At 43.1% G+C, this 23,248-nt stretch overlaps 1 protein-coding gene across 1 annotated transcript in view; it reads right to left on the reverse strand.

Moving 5' to 3' along the window:
• Positions 1-23,248, reverse strand: part of prickle2b (prickle homolog 2b) — a 93,165-nt gene that overhangs the window by 20,621 nt on the left and 49,296 nt on the right. The window lies entirely within an intron of this gene.

The raw sequence follows: 23,248 nt of genomic DNA on the forward strand, positions 1-23,248 counted from the left end.
ATATCCTACTTTAATTAATAATGATTAATCATCACGAAAGCCTAGAAACTTCTATTCTATTCATTTCTGTCCTGAGTGAAAATCCAGTCAATTTAAACCCCTTATATTAAGTTTTTGTTTCGAGGCAACGCCGCTTACTTCCTGTCTTCTGGGGTAACTTCACACACACACACACACACACACACACACACACACACCGACCCTCCTCCTCCCTCCATGCTACGGTGTGATGTCAGCAAGTCAGCGTCTCAACACTGGCGTAATTAGCAGCGTGAATGACTGGTGTTCTGGCGGGATTTGCATGTGAATTAAACCACTTCCCTGAATCAACTGGCCAGGGACAAGAAGAGAGAGGAAGAGAGGAAGAGAGGAAGAGAGAGAGAGAGAGAGAGAGAGGGAGGGAGGGAGGAGGAGCTGCAGGGCGCTGACCTGCATGGGGAAATGGGGAGGTGAGCCCCTGTAAACAAAACAGTGCTGTTTAACATAAGAAGCGGACATTAGCTGGATGAAGGACAAAAGGCCTACAGACCAATGAAAAACCTTTGAATCAAAACAAAATGTAAAGACAATTTAGCAGGATCATAAAAGTAGCCTATCTCCCCTCCCCACCCCCCCGCATTGCACCTATTGGGTCTGTTTTTTTGTGTTTTTTTGTTTGCCAAAGATTCATTAACAGACCTATACATATCTGGTATTTTATGTTATTTTGAGTAGAAAATGCTCTAGTCTCCAGTGTAAATCATGTTGTAACTTCTGATTTGAAAAGTGCTTTATAAATAAAGTTTGCTTCCCACATTGATATTTATCAAAACACAACTGACCAAAAAACAAAAGGAAAAGGAAATTAAATCAGGGACGGATTTATATGAGAATGTGATGTCCGTTAGCTCCGCTATTAGCGACAACATAAACAGCACAATAGTTCCCCAGCAGATTGCCACCATCTCAGCTATTTTGGTTCCTTAATCTCTCAAACACTCACATGACAATCTCTGCTATTTCTCTCCTCTTGTTCCTACGATGTGTGTTACACCACGTCCCACTGCTGCTCCTCATTTGCATATTTGTGTAAGACAAAATGTGTCAAGAACAAGGAAAAATGGCCAAAAGTTTTCTGGCAATCAGAGCTGAACAGATTTGTGGAAGATTTCAGAAGGCATCTTGGAAGATGGATGGAAATGGTTGAGAGAGTAATTAAATCAAGATTTGTGTATATTTTTCCCCAAAGTGCCCTACTGCTGCCTGTTGGCCAAACAACAAAATGTGTCAAGGAATATAAAAAAAAGCTTACTTTGAAATAACGTATGCAAAGCTGCACAAGGAAGAATTTTGCTGTAGCTGCTGGAAACAGCCAGCAGATCTGAACAACCTCCTCAGTTTTTAAGGACAGTGCTGCAGTCTTTTTTTCTCCTTTCAGGAACTGTTCCCCTGGCTTCCCTGGAGTCAGACTAAAAAGCTCTGCTTTTCTTTTTTAGTGAAAGACGTCTTTCTGCCCTGGATTCTCCTCTCACACGTGGCGCGACCGCTCCTGCCTTGACTTAGTCTCATATATAAGAACATATAATCGCGGCCCCTTTACAAACACAAGACTATCAATTACAGCTCAGGCTGTACTTATAGCCTATCCACAATATTTTATGAGGAGCCCTAAGTGACAGTGTCCTCTGCTCGGAGCGGCCACAGAATGGGTCAACTGGTTTGGGGCCAGCCATTTACCCCAATAAGTCATTCCCTTTTCCCCAATAAAGTGTTCCTTGACCTGCAGTGAGCGGTTTTAAATGCCACGAGAGGACTGAATAAAAGCAGTGGAGGCCAGCTTGGGGGACATACCACAGATAGCATTGCATGCATGGACCCTTGGCATGCACCGAGAGACTCTGCTTGGTAATTTTAGACACAGAGCCAGGTTTACTCCCTTCCTAAGCATGCATAAGCATATGGAGGTTTTTGTCTCTATCAAAGCACAGGATAAGAGATATTGTAAATAAATGTTCACCTGGGAGCCGGGAGCCCTATTTGAAGTATGCAAGAAAAGTTGTACTGCCTCAAAGGATCTTATCCTACAAGAACATTATTCATGTCTTACCAGGGAAGGAACTGATTTATATACTGCATGATATGGTCAGAAACACTCCTGATAAATCAATGCCTTTATCTCGATTTGAAATGTTGCCAACATCCCAACATGGCGTCCTAATCTTTATTTCTCATCTGCTTTTTTAGGAACACCAGTCTCCTCTCCTTTCATGTGGCAAATGCTGATGGCTATCACTCGAGAGTCAACACACGAGGCAGCTGGGACTCACCCCAACAGCTGATAGCTCAGACATGTTGGGAGGGAGGGAGAGAACCAGCTTTCTCTCCCATATAGCTTTTCTATCCCACTGCTGCAGGTTTTGTAAGCTCATTTCTAACTACTCTTAGTAGTTACACTTCCCAGAATCTGATCCCCAACTGGCTACTGAACTGTGTTGCAGCCCCTTAAACCAACTGATCGAGAACGGAGGCAAACATGATTTTGAGGGCAGGGTAATATTATCACTTCATATCATTCCTTAGCAACCAGACCTCATCTGCAATGAGAAGTATAGGGAGCAGCAAGGGGATTTTGGTTTGACTGGAGAAAAAGTGACCCAAATTAATTGTAAAACTGCAATTGGAGTTCAGGGATCGCAAAGAAATCAAAACTATATTGTAAAGTAAAATGTGTACAGATGGGGTCAAGATCAGGTCTCCAGAACCGCAAATTACATTGTTAACGAGTTGAAGAATAACTTCTAGAAAGACAACAGGGAGTATTAAGGTGCCAGCATGCCTAAAAGTCAATTGCTTGTCGAAACGTCACCAGGCGTTAACGAAAGTCCTGCTGTAGATACCACTGAGCCTACTCATGTAGCCGCCATGCAGCTACATTGTAAACCCTTTACCCAAACCCAATTTACATCTATAAATATACCTTAACAGCGCCTGAACCCATCTCTCGTACACATTTTCGGCTTTGGAATCAGGTGGCTGTATAGAACTTTCTGGAACTTCCTTTACTGAAAGCTCGCCCATTTCAAAAAGTGATTGGATGGAAAGCATGAACTTTTCTCTCAGGCTCTCTTTTTTCATTCTTCACACAACTATTTCGGTCATATAATAGGAATGGTTAATCATGTCTCGCCTGTCTCCATGACGGCAGCATTTTTACCCCGCCATTGAGAGTGGCCGGTCGGAACGGCTATAGGCACTTTGGCCTTTAGATCTGGTCTTTCTTTAAGCGAAAATGTTTTAAGCATAACCAAAGAAAACCTGGAGCAGAATGGGTTAATCTTTAATTGCTGGATTCTGTGCTAGGACAAAGACCAACAAATCAAGCAACCAGAGTGTTAAACTCAGTGCATGGCACGTTGGAGATGATGTGGAAGTAGTTGACAACCAGTGCTGATAATCCTGGTGAGTATGTTTGCTTACCTGCTGTTGGATAAAGGTCCTTCCGCTACATTAAGAGTGTAATGACTCATGTGAACACTCGCATCCAGTCACAAAGAAGAGGAAACGGCTTTAATATAAAGGTTCACTGGTTTTCCTAACCCATTCAGTGAGAGCAGTGTCATTCTGAAGCCACACTGACCTCCCCTCTACCATGAACTAGCAGTACTGTGGCCCAACTACTCTGGCCAGAAAGCAGATTTAGTGGGACACAAGACTGGGGGCTCACTATAGGTCCTACACCCAAGAGCCTCTCTGTACCCATGTTCCCAGCAGATAAGTGGCCATTATTCACCCCATGTTGAACATTAACTGGATTAATTCTGCGCGGGTTGAGGGGTGAAATTGTATTTGTCCAAAGGGAGGGAAATGGCAAGGAAATGAGGATAGTAGCCAGCTTGGCTGAAATTCTAATTAGCTTGGGGATTCGTTAGCACACAAACTCAGCTCTTGCTGCAGAGACCTTGCTCATGCAGAGGCCTGGGTAAGCCATTAAGCCACATAGGGGAAAATAGAGAGAGAGAGAGAGAGAGAGAGAGAGAGAGAGAGAGAGAGAGAGAGAGAGAGAGAGAGAGAGAGAGAGACACAATGAGAAAGAAAAAGAGAGAGAGAAAGAGGAAAGAAAGAAAGAGTATGGACACTTTGTTTCACGCTTGAAGGCCCAGGGCAAGGAGGTGACTTTGTGGAGTGACTCCTCCTGGGGACTGGAGCTATTTTTTCTGCCCCTCCTGGCCCACTTACACAAGGGCTCTTCAGCACAGAGGAAAAACACACTCCAAGCCTTCCACCTTCGTCTATCCATTAGACCATCCATCTCCACAGTAGACAGTACTCTCCAGGGCGACGCAGTTCAATTTCCAGCGCGCTGTGCCCAACAACGGCAGTTTGTCAATGAGCTTTTCTCAGCCCGAATGTACATGTGGATTCTGATTCAAAACATAACTAGGTCATGCACTGGTTTGAAAAAAAAAGAAAAAGAGGGAGGAACAGTTGTAGGATGTAAAGAAATACTGTAGTGGACGCAGTGGGATATGAGGAATGGCAAACAAGAGAAAGTGAAAAATGAGTTTGGACTAGGCATGGGCCGGTTACCGGTTTCAAGGTATACCGCGGTTTGAAAAAGTCAAGGTTTCAAAACCACTAACATTTTCTGTCATACCGTTCCAAAGGTATATATATTTTTTATGAGTGGTCAAGGACAGAAAATGCAGTTTAGTAATCCGTAATTTTTTTTTTACCCAGATATATAAAAAAAAAGAAGACATTTTTAAGCTATAATTGCAATACCGCAATACTGTGAAACCGGGATATTTTTGCTGAAGGTTACAGTCAGAATCATATACCGGCCCATGCCTAGTTGGGACATTGTTATTATTCATTTTTTTGTGCCTTAGAAATGTAGACGCACTTGGGAGAGGAGCTCTAGCTTTCTGAGTGCTCAACCCACCCTTTAATCGCCTTTAAAAAAAATAATTGTGAAGTAATGCACAAAAATCTCTCATTTCTCTCACAGCAACACATTAAGCGCTAGCTCTGATGCAGAATGATCTCGTGGCTCCATGAATGAACCACCCACCTCCGAACCGCCCACTTTCAGCACCCTGCAGCACCTTTCTCTGACTCAACTCTCTCATTCAGCCTCCACTGATATTCCACTTCTCCACCTTGTCATCATGACCCAGATGAGTGGTGTGGGAGTTGATACTGATTTTCTGACACTCTCCCTCTCTATCTCTCTCTCTCTCACACACACACACACACACACTCTCTCTCTCTGTCTTTCTCTCTCTCTCTCTCAGTGTGGGCTTTTGTTTCATTCACTACATCGCTCCATCAACTAAACCTCTTCTGACTTTTATTTCTGGTGCTCTCTCTGTAACAAATCATCTTGCAGCCCTCGCCCGTGGCCACAAGCTGACCTACCAGATGTTCCATCATTAATAATGAAAATTTGCATACTCATTAACTGGACCACAATTGTGGGGTGGCAGCCGCAGTCTTGATATATGATCTTGCTGCTTATTTTCAGAAGGCCAGCCAACACAAAAGCCTTTATGTGGAGTTGTGAGAGATTATACACACTGTTCTTTGTAAAGAAGCCAGGTAAAACCAATATATCCAGTTAGGGTGAGAAAGTGCAACAAAAGAAACACATGTTGAATGTGTATTCGGCTGGTCAGCCTCTGGAGCAGGCCAGATGCTCAGTAAGTTTATGGTACTTCCATAAATTTCAAATCTAGAGATAACATTTGATAAAAGGAAAAGCAGAGAAACATGGGATTGAATAGTGAAATAAAAGGGGAGGAATAACGAGTTTTTACCTTAGCGATGTAAACAGTCTGCATCTTCAAAAAACATTCTATGCCAAGGGGGATGTTTGAACTTTCTCCAGAGCTCTCCTGTAATGGTTTAAACTCAAACTTTTACTTAAATAAACCCCAACAGTCAGCTATGTCATGTTTAAATATTTAGCTTTGGAGGACTTGTGGGTAGAGCAGTGACAGACAGGATCAGTCCATCAAACAGAGTTTGGACAGTGGGCTTTTGATCCACTCTGGAACTACAAAAATGTACATGAGCAGGGCGCTGTGCTTATGTAAAACTACACCATACGTTTGGTTTGCAATTTGCTATCAACACAATTCAACTGGATGGAAAAAAAGACTCTTTCAACAACACTAACTGGACATCTCCATACATGTGTGTAGCTTTGGGTAAAAAAATGAATAGCAACATAAATAGTTGAACATGAGTAATGATGATAATGAATGAAGTCAAGTATGAGGATACCCAAAGGTTCAATCATTAAATTAGCAACTAAAACAAAAAAAAAATAGATTCAACTTCATATTACAACACACACACACACACACACACACACACACACACACACACACACACACACACACACACACACACACACACACACACACACACACACACACACACACACACACACACACACACACACACACACACACACACAGATCTAGGGCCACAGGCACAGGCATACCCAGGGTACACAGAGGGCCTCTAAATACATTGGAAAATATAAAAATGTAATGTATGCATTTTGTTCAAACACCTGTAATGTTGTGATGGTTAAAAAAAAAAAAAAAAAATCAGATCACACTTAAAAGGTCCCATGGCATGAAAATTTCACTTTATGATGTTTTTTAACATTAATATGCGTTCCCCCAGCCTGCCTATGGTCTCCCAGTGGCTAGAAATGGTGATAGGTGTAAACCGAGCCCTGGGTATCCTGCTCTGCCTTTGAGAAAATGAAAGCTCAGATGGGCCGATCTGGAATCTTCTCCTTATGAGGTCATAAGGAGCAAGGTTACCTCCCCTTTCTCTGCTTTGCCCACCCAGAGAATTTGGCCCACCCATGAGAGAGAGACATCATGGCTTTCAAACGAGCAAAGTGGCAGTTGGTCAAGGCCACACCCCCCCCCTCCCCCCCCCTCCACCTTGCCCGCCCCTCTCTCCTCCTCAATAGCTAAAGACACAGAAATGGCACATCCTAAGGAAAGCTCATTGTGGGACTGGCTCTAGTGGCTGTAATTCTGCACCAAGGCTGAATTTCGGGAAAGAGACTTCAGATACAGTATTAGGGGACCACTAAGGTCTATATAAACGCATCCAAAGAGCACCATGTCATGGAACCTTTAAAGTCATCGGGCGAAGTCTTGCCGGCAGGTGAACAAGGAGCTACTGATGCTGGCAGCATGAAGGAGTGCTGTTTATCTGCATGTAGGCTACTGCCTGCGCTGCAGTGAAACAAAGCCGGTGTCCGAGCACGGACTTAAAGACGTAGCAGAGCCGAAATATTTTTGGAACTTAATGAGCAAGAAAGAAACAAAACAAAGTGGCATGTTCTGTTACAGTTACCGCACACACACACAACAGCGCCGAACCTACGCGTGCAGCCCCTGGCCTGGTCGAAGCTTCAAAGCATTTGGGTCAGCCCTACTCTATAACATTAAATATTCAATATTCAGTAAACAAGCAACAATCACAGTTAAAGTTTGAAATGTTGTTCTGACAAGAAAGTCCGTGACATCACGTTTTCCCAACTGAGCCCCGACCAATTCAAATCAGTGAGAAGAGCACAGGAGAAAAAAAACACAGAAATCTCTCGTGGGAAACAACGACAACATTTTGTTAAACTTTTACATTCTGTTCATGTAGATTCATGTTCATGTACATTGCTGTAGTAATAAGTAATAAGCTGATTGAGAAAGTAGGTTTTCAAGGCGTTTTTTTATTTTTTTCCACTAAAACATAGCTTTGCTGTAGCTTTTGTGCCCTTACAGGTGGCCTCACAGCAGAAAGTTTCACTTACATAGACAGAAACACCCAAATATACTCAATGGGAAGTTGGGAGGGGGCAGCCTTTCCTCCCTCAGTTCAGTTTGCCCCTTCTCACCCCAATAATCCAGCTCAGAGCAGTTCAATAGCTATGCATCTCATGGGGCGATTGTGTTCATATATACAGTAGGTCATTGGAGAAACGATGTAAAGGAGTTGTACGAGAAGGAAAGCGATAATCCCTAGATGAGGTCATGTGGTAGTCTAGATAATAAACAGATGAATCTGACAGAATTAGGAGACTAAACTCAAATCGGATTCCGGCTAAGCAAAAAACCTGAGTCACTTAAGCTAACAGACTAGTAAAACCACAGAGAACATATTGTATATTGAAAGCCTACAGAGATTCTTCAAAGGTATCATTTGATGAAGTAGAAGTGTTTACACTGTTTACCCTAACAAGGAGGGGATGGATGATGAGCAGATAACACACACACACACACACAGACACCACGTTCATGTCAATGAGGCCACCACAGCCGTCTCCCTACAGGACCTTGAAGGCCATTTCCAGGACGTGACAGACTGGAGATGTGTTTCATCACGGGCCGATAGAGACAGTGAACCCAGGTCTTTATTGACTAATCGCTGCCGAGAGGGGACACATTCGGCAGCAAACACTCATTGACAGACAAGGCTGTGGAGAAGGCACGGGAGGAGGAATGAGTCACATTGAGCGATCCACACACACACAGACAAATCCTATTAAACAACTTTTATCAGATCGAGGTCAAACTTTCAGAGTTAGCACATTTCCAAGCAAAGACAGGCTCTCAAACCATCACTTCTCGCGCCCTTTAAAATGTACCGTAGGCTTGTTTTGAATACTGAAGTCTGAGCAATTTTCTTCACAAGACAGTCACATCAAAGTGACTGTAGCTTTTTCTTCACCCACTTTATTTCCCACTTACTGCTGCTCCCCTACGTTCCCCATTTAAAGCATGGCCCATTAGGAAGCAGTGAGAGAGAGAGCAGTGCCCTGAGAGAAACTAAATCACCCCGGCCCGCTGTTGTTTACACCAGACCCAGCCCTGCTGCGTGAGCCACTGTTTATTTGAACTGTGAACCTCCATGTGAGGTGTGTGTGAAAGGAAAAGTGTAAGCGTGTGTGGGTGACAGAGAAAGAAAGAGAGAGCATGTGTACTGCGCAGGCGAGGGGGAGGGAACTGTTCCACACAAAACCCAGTGTCTCGCCCTCTGATTTCTTTCACACCTCTCTTAACACGCTTTTCACAGCGTATTTATTCGCCCCGCGGGCTCCTGGCGCTCCTCAGGTTCTTCAGGCCACAGACGGGCCTCTGTGCTAGACCAATTGGACACAAGGAGGCCAAAAACAGACCTCTTACACCCCCCGTGGAGCTCGAGACACAATAATGTCCTTCTGCTGACCCACATATGACATCACAGCCTGGTTCTCACACATTCACATATGCTCTAACACACAATCATACAGAAAACATACAGACACGTCTGCCACGTAGCATGCGCACACATATGTGAGCAAGAATGCATGCAATTGTGTGCTTATTTTGTATGTACATGTATGTAAGGTGTGACACACACACACACACACACACACACACACACACACACACACACACACACACACACACACACACACACACACACACAGGAGAACAGTAAGGTGAGTGTGGGATCGGTTAAAACTGTCCAAGGCAAGAGCAAAGGATAAGAAGACCGGAGCATCAATGAAGCCACTGTTTAAAAGATGCAGACTGACTGCTGGAGGAGTGACGAAGAAAATTAAAGGCTGCCAAGTATTCAGACACGAGAGCATGGACACACAGTCCCAGATATCAGAAACACACACATATACACATGAAATAAGAACATTAAAACATACACAAACATGTGTACACAGAGAGCTAGGCTTATCTAAATCCATTTGAATGTATTGAAAGACTTATCTACCTTTTTGCTATTCTTTTAAAAAATACTAGCAGCTGGGGCAGCCTCTAGCTCACCCAGTAAGAGCGTTGGCCCATGTTGGCTGAGTCCTGCAGCGGCCCGTGTTCAAATCTGACCTGCCGCTCTTTGCTGCGTGTCAACCCCCATCTCTCTCCCCCTTTTCATGTCTATCCACTGTCACTATAATAAAAAGGGAAAAGCCCCAAAAATAATCTTTAAAAAAAAAAAAAAAAATACTAGCAGTTGCTCTTTCAGCTCCATTTATGTGTGGGTGGCTCTGAATTGGCAGCACAGGCGTCACTGGCAATAAACACGCCATTCACTCTCATGATTAAACTATCAAACTGACAATAAAGATGATATAACATCACTTCTTTTCATCAGATTCCAACGTGTGTGAGGCACGAATATGTAGAAGACCACAGGAGAAGTAGCAGCCAAAGCCTGGTTTGAGTTGAAAGGATGACAAATAAGTGATCATCAGCATCAGTTCCCTTAAGAATATTCACACATGCTCACTGACTTTTATGGACTTATTTACTATTTTATGGACAAAAAGAAGAAAAAAAACTGCTGAAGCGTGGAACAGCTAATCACTGTGTATCATTCTTCTCGCCTCTGTTGCTGGGATCCACATGTCTTCACATAAACACACGTTCTGGCCAGACAGAAACATACAGAGAGACAGTGCAAATACATGATGCTTCACGGTCTGGGCATGTGTGTGACACATTCGATCACACACAAAACCACGCAAACAATCATATCGGTGTCTTTAAAAACTACCGTTTTCTCTAAAATTCATGCATACCCATCAGCTATGGCTAGCACAACAGAGTTACATACTAATCCGTGAAAAGGCGCTGATAATATCCTCCATGTCTAATCACATCACAGCACTGCAGCTCAAGTATGTTTGGTGCCTGCTCTGGCTCCTCTCTGGTATCTGGGGCAGCATACCAGCAAGTAGAGTAAACTCTGGACAGGAAAGGCTGCTCTGTGTGTGTCTGTGTGTATCTGCATGCCAAGTCTGTGCCAGCCACAAGACTGATGCTGGTGTCAGAATGAATCACACTTAGTCTGCTACACCAAGAGGTTCGCTGAGAGAGAAAGATCATAAAAACAGATCATAAAAGCAACATCAATGGGTGATGGACTGAGTGAGAGGGGGGAAACATTAAAGGGAGTGTAAAAACCAGGAGGGCTTGTGCGACAAAGCTTGAGAGGGAAACAATGAGGAAGAAAAAAAAACACAACAGGGAGGGAGAGCACACGGCATGACCAAGCCCATCCATCTGCAGCCAAGCTACATGTGAATACATTCATGCATTCTCTGGATTTGACCTATGGATTTGTCTAATTGTTGGTTCACCTCTCATTGTAAGTAAACCGCCCAGTGGTATATGTGGAATATACGGTTGCACGACTGCATGATGGATCAGACCAGTAGGGAATTTGACACTAGGCTGCTGCGAGAGTATCAGCCAATAAACAAGCAGAATTTCAAGACACTTACTGTAGTCCCATTAATTGCCTGTGGCTGTGAGTTAATGCTTTCTCTCATCAAAGTCACTTTTGTATATAATTAGACATGTGAATGTCCATGTACATACTGTATATCAAAATTCACACTTAGATTTAGGGCTGCCACCTCTTAGTCGATTAGTCGACTAATCGGTCGTTTTGGTCTTAGTCGACTAAGATTTCTTTAGTTGATAAGTCATTTTTTATGCTTATTCATGCTTAATTACTCATTTCCAAGAAACTTATGAGCACATTTATGGTAAACACAAGATTTAAACTGGTGCTTTTGCATGATTAATTGTGGAGAAACTCAGTTTTACAGATGGTTAATTAACTACATTTATATTGTGCTTTTCGAGTCTTAACCACCTCTCAAAGCACACAGCTCTGTCAAATCAACTAATTGATTAGTCGACAAAATCGTATAAGTGTTAGTCGACTAAGAATTTCTTTAGTCGAGGACAGCCCTACTTACATTTGTAGATGTGTATAAATGAATTATATTTGCACTTTGGTAAATAAAATAAAATGGCGGACAGTAAATTCATGTAAAATCATGCACCTGGCTCAAGAGTGAGTTAGCGGGTAGTTTGTCAGTCAAAGTAGTTCACAAACTAACACTACTTGTGTGAGTAGTCTCTACACGCAGAACTTCACTCTGTCACTTTCTGGTGTCCAGGTCTTACTCCCCCTGAGTCCTCAATCAATATGACCAATAGCGGGCTTCCAGCCTCAAAGCCGACTCTTTTGCACAGTGACATAGAGACAACCTGGCTCTGATCTCTATTGATCATGGGCTATTTTGCATTTAACTGCTGTGGCTGATCCTGCTTATCCATCTGATCTGCCAAAGGCCACATATCTTACCAACAGATCAGAGCGCTGCTTCGCCACGCATCGTGCACTCTATTGATTACCAATAAATATCAACAGAAATTTTAAACAGATCCTTCGGGGACAGACTTTCATTTTCTCAAACAATATCTGATCAATGCCCTGGATGAGTCAGCAAGTTAAGCGAGAATAAGCACAGGCTTTACCACATCTAAATTGGAAAATGAATAGATAGTTGTGTAGACTTAAACAATAGGTCATAAAAACGTCTCCCATGTTGGGAAGCGGATATGAGGGAGCACAATTTTTTGATGACATAGCACAGATCTCGGGGTGCAGACAGCACAGCCTGAACAACTCATGAACCATTCACATCTGGGACACATTCAGTACCCATGTGCAATGTATTACATATTTCTGGAAACAAAGCCATGCTCGAGTCTGTAATCTGTTGATGGGAGTTGATTCCCGTTGTTCATGGTTTGGGCTGTTGTGACCTCAGCATGGTAAACAAAGTTTTTCGGAGAGTAGCTGACACAGAAGGGTAAAGAGGGAGGGGAGACAGAAAAGCTGGATGAAGACACAGGGGTTAGAGAAGGAGTAGAGCGCGTAAGATAGAAGTGGAGAGAACTGAAAGACTACAAAACTACGAAGCAAAAAACAAAAACAAATCCAATGCAGCTCTTTACACTCCCAGAATTCTCAGCTGCAAATGACTGTTTTAGAGCAGAGGGGTGGAATTTGTCACCCTCACGGTTGACATGCTGGGTAAACTTTTAAGATCCTGTGTCAGCCTACAAACTCTGATCATCAACTTGGCACTGTAATGACCTTCAACTAAGTACGCTGAAAGATGGTTATTAACTAGATGGTTATTAAGTAATGTTCTTTAAGAGCCTTAAAGGAATAGTCTGACATTCAGGCAAAAGATTGATACCGCTCTCATGTCTGTACGGTAAATATGAAGCTACCACCAGGAGAAGGATAGCTTAACTTTTAAACAGATAGATTTAGCTCGGTCCAAAGTTTAAAAAAAACATAATTAGCATGTTGTATCTTGTTTGGAGAAACTGACGTGTTACATGCCAGACTATTTCTTGGCCTTCCTGGAAAGAGCCAGGCTGCTTCAAATCATTATGCTAAGCTAAGCTAAGCATCGCCTGGATCTAGTTTCATATTTAACAGACAGACCTAATTAATTAATCGGCAAGAAAACGATCAACCGCATTTCCCAAAATGTTGAACTTTTTATTCAACTCAATAAATAATATTATATTATACATTATTTATTACATATTATATACATTATTGTTTTTTTTCAAACAATCCTTTACTTATTCCATTATCAGTGGAACTCTAATACTACAGTAATGTAATATGTCCATTAATGAATGAATCATGGTCCATGAATTGACGCTTACATGTAAATCTTAGGAGAATTTCCCTTTTGTTGTGCTGCTGCAGGAACAATCACAGAGACCATGCACAATTGATGTTCTGCTTTTCTTGGTGAATAAATGCCAAGTAGTGGGAATGCTTTCAATAGGAGATTGTTTTTTGTAGTTTTTTTTTTTCCCCTTCATCTATGATAGCTAAAAGTAAGAAAAACTATGAGTACATTGATTGGACAAAAAAAAGCTAGGGGGTGATAACATGTCAGCCCAGAATTCAGTGAGAGACTAAAACTGCATCAGTAATTCATTACTTTACCCGTCTCTGCTGAGGAAAAATAGCTATAATTTCCCTGCAAAACATTACTGAGTACATTACAATTGTATACTGTTAATAATGAGCAAAAACTGTATGAATTTATGAAGACTGTCAGGGTCTACCCCTGACCCAAAGCCACATTAAATCCTAATAGGCAGCACACAAACCAACAAAGACATAAGAACATGGCTTTAATAAACCTATTTAACATGACGCTTTAAGATGGCCTGCCCAGCCCTCGTCTAAACCTCAGAGCAAACCTCAGTCAGCCTCTGTTTGGAGTCAGCACCCTACTGGTGGCTCGCTTCCGTGTCCACTTGTTTTTTAGGCAGAATGCAAAGCAGCCGAGCGGTGGTAAGGCTACTGGCCCAGCAGCCACTTGTTAGGTCTGTGGGGTTAGACAGCCACATCTGGTCTGCCTGCACCCACTTAGAGCTCCACCATGGTGTACTGTTCAGCCAAACCTCAGAGGTCAGACACACAACCAGAGAACGGGTGTGTGTATTTCAGTGTGTGTATGTATTTGTCTGTGTGTGTACCCCTAACCCTCCCATATAGGAACAGGAATTGGATGAAAATTTGAAGCAGTCCTAAATAAATATAAGCTATTCATTCAAATGATTCAGATTAAAGATAGCCACTTATCCCTTATTTTTCAAGGATTTTGATTCATTTAGGCTGGGTCAGGGTAGAGGAGAATAAAAAGTAGCAGGCAGCCACTGATGTAGAACCAGAGTTAAATGAATGCAGCTCGGTCATATTCATCAAGGTGAGATATCACAGGTTCTGTCCTTGAGCTCTTTCACCTCCAGCCACTTTGTCATAATGCAAACGCCAGCACCTGATGTAACACATCTGTTGTAATGAAAGACATCAGCGAGCAATAGCTTCATACGACGCACTCAAACATGAAATGATGGTAAGGAGCCCATTATATCTGCAATAAAAACCTGCTTCTTAAATCAGATGTTGGCTCTGATCATTGCTGATTGTGTCTGTGTGTTCAAGTGATTCACAAGGTTACCTGGTTCTGTATGACACAAGCAAAGCTACCGTAAAAAGATGACATCATGACAGTGACAGACAGGGCTCGTCACTGGGATGTTATGTCACCATTGGACTAAATAGACGGTTTTCTGAATCTGAAGTTGTCGGTATACAAACGGCATAGATTTACAGAATGCAAAACAGTGAATAACCGATTACAATTCTGTATCCTGACTTGGTTTTCTTTGCTTTTGTACATTTCACACTTGTGAGACGTAATTGTAACTTATGGAAACAACATACTGTATATATGTCAACCCAACAAAATGACTAGGGCTGCCTCTTAAGCATCAAATCATCAATTATGGACCCCACCCTCCCGATTCAGATCTTTTGTTGTAATTCAAATCAAATTGTACACAGGGGAACACAGGAAAACAGAAGCTACTAACTTTTACAAACTGAAGAGGCCAATTCACAAAAGAATTGTGCGGCTTTTGTGGCCATTAAACCTATAATAAGACAAAAATAATCGGTGTCATTATCAAAGCACCGTCAGCAAAAGGTGAAATGCAACCCTAACTGTGCTGCCAAGCAAATAGTGTGTCGGTGCTCCTGTGCTATTTGCACATATTTAAATTGGGACATATGCAGATGAGCCTCACTGCAAAAACAGTACAATTCACAAAGATCAGCTCTAACAGCCACACAGTTACAGGGAAATTATTAGCATCTTCAGAGAGTTGGCGGTAAACTGAAGCACATGTATAAGGGGTGTCCTCTGCTTTAAATCATGCCATCTTCTTTTACAGTCCAAAGGTGTGCGTTTGAAAACACCAACAGCACTGACAGACTGGGATATTAGATAAAAATAAAAAATCTGCATATACCTGCAAATTTTGGTACAAAAAGGGTATAAGTAAGTATGAAGCAGCCTCACGGTCTTCTGTATGGTGGTGACAGGGATATTGCAACGAAAGTATGAAAGAATGTGCCACCCCAAAGAGGAATATTACAAAAATGCAGAGGTGAGTAAATTGTTTGTTAAGCAAGTCATATCAGGTCCCATCTGTCAGCAGGGCACTTTAAAGTGGAACTGTGCTGCAGTGCATTTGACTACCAATAAGCACATACAGTATCTGAACTGCACTGTACTGGCATGTTGCCATGCTACCCCTACCCGAGGTGGGCGAAAAAGAACAACATGCAAACAAACTGTTCATAGCAGCAGGCTAAAGGCCAGGATTACTTTGTCATTCTAAAAATATTCTTTTATTTCACTTAGATGCAGCGACCAGAGTTGGACTCTGTCACCGCACAGATTGTGAACAATTAAGCTGGGAAGCAGGTGGCCACTAATGTGTCATATCTAGGCAGACATAAAATCTGGCATTGGAAGATACATAAGCAAAATATGGCATGTGTTGATTAATGTACTGTTAATATGAAGGACGCAAAATGGTGGCACTGAAGCACAGTGCTTCAACAAGCAGCAGTGAATGATGTGTTCGTCACAGCAGGGTATCGGCTGGCTATAAAGTGGGTTCTGCTTTTTGTTTTTGACACTGAAGTGCGAGGCTACCTGATATGATTTAAGGTAAAAAAGGATGCTTGAAGGGGAGATATATGCCATGTTTTTCTTTTACGTGCACTTGCAGGTGAAAGAAGCTTGAAAACAGCCTTTCTGTGATTGTGAGGGGCTTTGTGATAATTGCAAGGGGAGAGACAGATAGGGAGCACAGTTGAGATAAATGAACGACATGACTGAGAAGCACAGATTCACTTCCCCATGGCACCACCTTCATTACCCAAGACCACCAACCTGCCACACAGCAGCACACATGCGCACGCACACACACGCACACGCACACGCACACGCACACACACACACACACACACACACACACACACACACACACACACACAGAGATAAACACATGTAGAGATAGAGGAAGAGGAAGGGAGAAAACATAATCGCTGACAAATGGAGGAAGCTTTTCTGTCACAAAACACTCCAGCGGCTCCAATGAAAGAAGTGACAAGTGTAGCCTACTTCCAATACATCGACTCGTACCCTAGCATCAAAGCTGTGTTCTGTGGGAGTCTCGCAGGAGGTTTAACCAGCGTTTGTTCCCTACAACATTGATTTTCTCTGCTAGAGCCGTGCAGCCAACTGCAATGTTCCTCTAATGACTTAGGGACAGATAACTGACAGATTCAATGAGGAACAAGGAAACTCTGAGTACACATAATAATATCTTTGTGTGTGTGTGGAGGAGGGGAAAAACTTGGTGTGCCAGATACCAGAGCATCTAACTGCATTAAAGAGATTAATTAACAGCCACAATCTGCTTCCTATTAGCTCTGTATGCTTGTAGATGGAGGTCTTAAGCCACACGCGGCGCTGTGTGGGGGGTGCGGTCTACTCCGATTACATCAGAGTCGAGGCCAGGAGGGATCATTTTAATGACCAAAAAACTAAATCTCCAACAAATATCTCCATGATGCCCTATCGCCCGCAGTAACAACCTCTTGTAGACCAACAGGCTGCAAAATAAAAACAAGTTTCACACAGTGACCATTTCTCATAGCCACATACACACATATTCATCTTTTTCTTAGCCAGACAGACAGACACAGACACACACACACACACACGCACGCACACACACAGACACAGACACACACACACACACACACAAAGTGCATCCAGGAAGTGTTTCCTTCTGGAGTGTTTTGCGGCAGTGGGATGTAGCAGAAGTGTGTGTATGAATATAGAGGAAGGGGGGTTGTCAGAAAGCAACAAGTTGGAGGTCATTGTCCAACTTCAAAGGACCCACCCATCCCCCCCCCAAAAAAACCCTCTGACTTTATGTGCTGTTTTACGATGCAGAGGCAGACAGACACCGTTGAGTTTCTGGCAGTGCATTTTTCATGGCTATGGTCTCCTCTTGGTCGGGAACAGGCACCCGCACAGGGTTGGATGGGTGGATGGATGCACAGATGGATGGATGGGGGGTGGCAGAGGAGGAGGGGAAAACCAACTTTCTCCACTAACTAACATTGACCTGAAGCAAACAGTGGGGGCCTTTTTGACTTCTCAGTGGGGGCTGGGGGTTAAAGGCAGTGGCTGCTTTTACACCTCGATGTCACCAGCACTTGTGCATGTGTGTGTGTGTGTCTTTGTTTGTGTGTGTGTGTGTGTGTGGGGACAGAGGTACAACTAGAAAGCACTTTGCAATCGTGAGAAATTGCAGACAGAAACACAAGGAAGTGGAAAGAGAGCCCATAGAAAGGCAACATTTAGATTTTTATTTAAAAAAGAAATACTGGACTGGGGCTCTCTTATATGCAGTTTAGGGCTCTGTTAGAGACTGTGGGAACATTCAGGGGTGGTCTAAAAATGACTGTTTTTCCAGAGAGTCATTTGAAACGCAATAATGGGGCTTATGATTCAACGCTGAGGGCTACAGGTCACTGATAGGCTAAAAGTGCCTGCCCCCCCACACACACACACACACACACACACACAAACACACAAAATACCTGCAACATTCTTCTAGCCTACATACATGGAAGAGATTCATTAATTAGTTTAGTCTTTTATTCATATATGTAAACACACAAAAACAATACCACCACATGGCAAACACAAAGACCCTCCACATACACACTCAAACACTAACACTAACACACACATCACACATCCATTTGGTTTGGTTTGAGTCATCCAAATATTACCCTCTAGTCTACACACTGCCGTCAAAAACCAGTATGGTTTTGTGTGCACCTTTGTGTCTGTATAAGCATTTGCACGTCCATTGTGTGCTTGTGTGTTTGTGTCTGTAACTTTGCTCAGCCCTGCAGTGCCCCAGCGAAGTCTGCGCTAAGCATTTATGAGCTAATTAAGGTCTGGCCAGGACTGGAAAGCTGGTGATAAGGGCTGTCTCCGGCCCGCTCATTAGTGTTACACGCTCCGCTGGGGTTACATACACACACATACACATAGTAAAAAGTCTGTCCTTCAAAACAACAGTGGCCGCACTATTCACTTATTATTAAGCAGGCTTCCAGACTGATTGCTCAGATTTTGCCATTCGGGAGCATGGCTGGGAATTCTGAGTGACAGAAACTGAAAAAGGAAATGGAGAGGGTGTGATTGTGTTGCATTAGTATGTTACTAATCTAACTAATAACTCTAGACTGGTGGCCAAATTCTGTCAATATGGAGGTATAATATAAGTGGATTAAAAAAGCAATTTTGAGCCATAATTCTCTGTAATGTCACAGGAGGTTACAGAGGCAATTACTTTTTAAAAAGGTTTCACACACGTCTTTCTACAGCTGCACCGGAAAGCATTTTTCTCCATCTCTGTCAGGTCTTTCTTCATCTTCCTTCCACCAAACTTAATCATCTCCTCTCTTCACCCTATTCTTCTGCTCCACATTCCTTGGCATTTGATCACTGCTGATGTTGATCTCTCACTCCCTCCTTTTGCTTCACAAATCAAACACAACCTAACATGCAAACTCTCCTTGTAAAAGAGAAACGAAAAAAAAAACCTCAACAATTCACTGTGACAACAGCACATGCTATGTTTATGCGTGTGTGTTTGCTTTGCGGCATTCCTTTCTGTATAGATTTGGCAGGAGGAGACACGGATCACAGACTGCCGGGAATCAATTTACATTACTGGCCAGGCAGAAAGAAAGATGGCAAGACTGCAGAAAGAAAGAAGGAAAGAGATCCTGAAGATGAGGATATGTGGCAGGGAAAAGCTTGCAGCTTGCAGCAGTGGAGGAGAAACCAGTTACAGAGAGCATGTAGGCTGGTTTGCTGGAGAGATGACCTGTTTGTAAAAGGACCAATCTACAGGCTGTTCGTCTGTATGAAACCGAGCCAAAGTATACACACACACTGACCTCCACCACCCTGAACATGAAAAACCTGCCCAGCCCCAGACAGGAGGCAATGTTAGCCACCAGCTAACTAGCTAGGGAAGCCAAAGATTCTCTAGAACTAAAGCTAACACATTACACCCTACACCAATGGTATGAAACGGTACACACTTCCTGTCTCCTAACTGGTCTGTCCGTGCTAAGTTGCTCTTTGTGAGGTTTCTTCTATTTTTCCCAGTTAAAAGGCTTTTTTGGGGAAGTTTTTCCTTATGCGAAGTAAGCGTCAAAGAGGACAAAGAACAGGTGGGTGTCATATGCAATACAGATTGTAAAGCACCCTGAGGCAAATTTGTGATTTGTGATATTGGGCTATATAGATCAAATTGACTTGACCACCCAACACATAATCAATTTTCTGCAAAAAGCCAAAGTAAATGCGCACAACCAAGCTGCACGCTGATTGATATGTGGAAATTGGATCATTTCAGAGGCAACAGATCCACAGTATTCAACTGTAGACCATCCAGCTTATCGTTATTTTAGACATGAGGACAATAAGCCATGATATTTAAATATGAGAATGTTCTTTTATGAGACATAGTCTATAGCCTATTACACACTACCTATTATGTGAAACCTATCACTGCTCCTGCTCCTGAATAATGTACTGTATATAGACCCAACCAGGCATATAGACAAGCAGCTTCTACCTTGCCAGGTTGCCATGGTGGGGCAGGGGGCCAGATGAAGTGCCAGTGGGTGGTATGCTCTGAAACCTGCTCCAACTGGTTATGTGGGAATCAGCCTGACTGTGGGGGAGACACTATGTATGTGTCACATCTAGGACACATTATGGTTGTCATGCTAAGATGGGACATCCAGCATTAGAGTCGCCTGTTACCGTTATGGTCAAGTGTTCACACAGTTGAGGCCTTTGAATCCAACATGGATATGTTTAGGGAGTTACATTTCAGGTAATGAATTCCATGCAGCAACATGTGCTGTCCATGCTGCATACACAAGCACATTTAAGATACATGCACATGGATAGACACACAAAAACCCACAGAGATTACTGTGGAGAGTCATACAAAGAGAAGGGAGGAAGGGAAAGATCCATCGTCGATGTCCTACTTTCCACAACAGTTCTCCTTCTCTCTCCCAGCTCCAGTCTTTTGGGAGGGATCTGTTAAAAACCGCCTGTCAGCAGAGTTCAGGCTATTCTGTACATCCAGTGCTGTTCCCTCCTAATTCAAAGTTTCCCCTCTACAACACCACCAATGAAAGGGAGAAATCCACTTTTCACCGCAGATACCAATTCACATGACTTTCAGGTTTGCACAAAATAGCATCTGAATTCATGAACAATCACACACATGTGCACATAGTGCATACATCCAGTGGACAAAGTGCTATATAAACTGATCCTTTACAGTAGAAGAGATTCTTTGTAATTCACGGATGAAGAACACCACATTGCATCAACAGAAGCTTTCTACAGAGAAGGGGGTGTGTCATAGTACCATTTTAGGGTTGAATGAGAGGTTTCAACTGTCTACATATAGATAATAATCAAGGAGACTGGCAACCACAAGCAGAGACACAGCTAGAAATCAACAATTTCCGATTCCCCTGAAGTTCATGTATACTTATTGACATTAATCCACATGCAGAGATTTGTGGCTGAAACGTAAATCAGAAAGCTTTGAATAAAAAATATAATCCTGTTTTTTTTGGCTCTCATTGGTTGCATCACTGCAACACAGAACAAAAAAAGTGACACCGTTCAATGATGGTTGACTGTTGCTGTTTGTTTCAACTGAAAAATATCGGTGTGTAATATAAGATGCCACACACTCATATCGTTTTGACATTTGTTGCTCTCACCTCTTGGATCCTCACTGACTGACAATAGTACTGTCTTCAGTTTTTTTAGTTGGGCTGTATCACAGTGGTTCGGCCTCCGCACGTACGGACATGCAAGGGGGGGGGGCGGAGAGACACATTTACTGCCATTGTTTTTCTCTGCACACTGAACATGTACTGTTTGTGTGCCAGTGACAAACTGGCAGGCTGACGTTTCGGTGTAGTGGTGACAGCAGCGAATACCACAGGACAGCACAGCGTGTTTACTGCAGAGGAGGAATTTAACATTTGTCTTGACTTCCATCACTTGCTCTGTGTGTGTGTGTGTGTGTGTGTGTGTGTGTGTCTTTGGAGGAAAAGTTTTATTGTGCATTACCAGCCTGTCATGCCGAACAATAGGTTGTTTTACAAAACCCACACTCCTGCCACCCCGGGTCTGGGTGGAGAGACAGAACAAAGGTAAAAATGTGTGTGTGTGTGTGTGTGTGTGTGTGTGTGTGTGTGTGTGTGTGTGTGTGTGTGTGTGTGTGTGTGTGTGTGTGTGTGTGTGTGTGTGTGAGTGTGTGTGAGTGTGAGTGTGTGATGGGTATATAGTGGGTGGTAGGTATAGACAGACAGTCTATATAAACACTGAAATGTAGTGAAGAGTCAATATAGAGTTAGTGCAAGTTGTGGTCTAGTTAGTGATGTAGATCAGTAATAACACAGTAAACATGAATAGATAGTCTATATAAATGCTGAGATGTAGTAAAGAGTCAATGTAGGCAATGCAGGAGCTTGTTACAAACTCTGTTGTGTTTGTGTGTTTGTGTGTGTATTATCCAAACTTCAGTGTGTGTGCGTGTGCGTGTGTGTGTGTGTGTGGGTGTTTGTGCTCTCTGTGGCATGATTGAGCGGGTCTGGTGGCCATGCCAAGGCTGCGGTTATTCTCCAGCCAGAGGCAGCAGCATAGGAGCACAGATACTTCATTATGGCCTCATTCATCACCCCTGGGACAGCTTGGCACCACTCTCAGCCCCCCTCTTCCTCTTCTCCCTCCTAACCTCGTCCCTTGCTCCTCTCTACTTACAGCTGCACAAGTCCCTCGCTCAGCATCTCCTCTACCTCTTTCACCTCATCTCCCTCCCTCTGTGCTTATTAGTCTTCTGTCCTCTGGTCAGATACGTCCACCTCGCTCTGCTGCTTGTATGCCTCGCTCCATCGTTTCCCCACTCTCACTTTACTTACCTTTTCTAAGCTTCACCCTATACCCTCTTTCTCTTTTTTAATTAACTCTCCCTAATCCTCCGTGCCCCTCTGTCTTGACCCACCCTCCCAGGCATTCATTAACTTCCTTACTCCCTTTTCTCTCCTTCTTCCCATAAACTGGGCTCATTTTTCATTCCTGTTACTGTTCCTGCTCCTCCTCCTATAACTGCGGCCCAGTCTGCTAAATTAGCTAAATTGTGGTGTCAACTGCCCTCTCAGCTAGCCAGAGTTAAAATATGCAGCTACCAGCCCCTGGAAGGTACTTTCAGATAGCAAGCAGTTTTCTTGCAGGGCCATTGCTATTAATGATGGTTGAACTTTTTTGTACTTGCCGCCACAGCTTGCAATGTATCCATGGCAACCACAACAACAGAAACTACAAAGATGAAAATGATAGCTTGTCAAA

The sequence above is a fragment of the Perca flavescens genome, chromosome 4 (assembly GCF_004354835.1).
Source record: "Perca flavescens isolate YP-PL-M2 chromosome 4, PFLA_1.0, whole genome shotgun sequence".
Taxonomy (NCBI): Eukaryota; Metazoa; Chordata; class Actinopteri; order Perciformes; family Percidae; genus Perca; species Perca flavescens.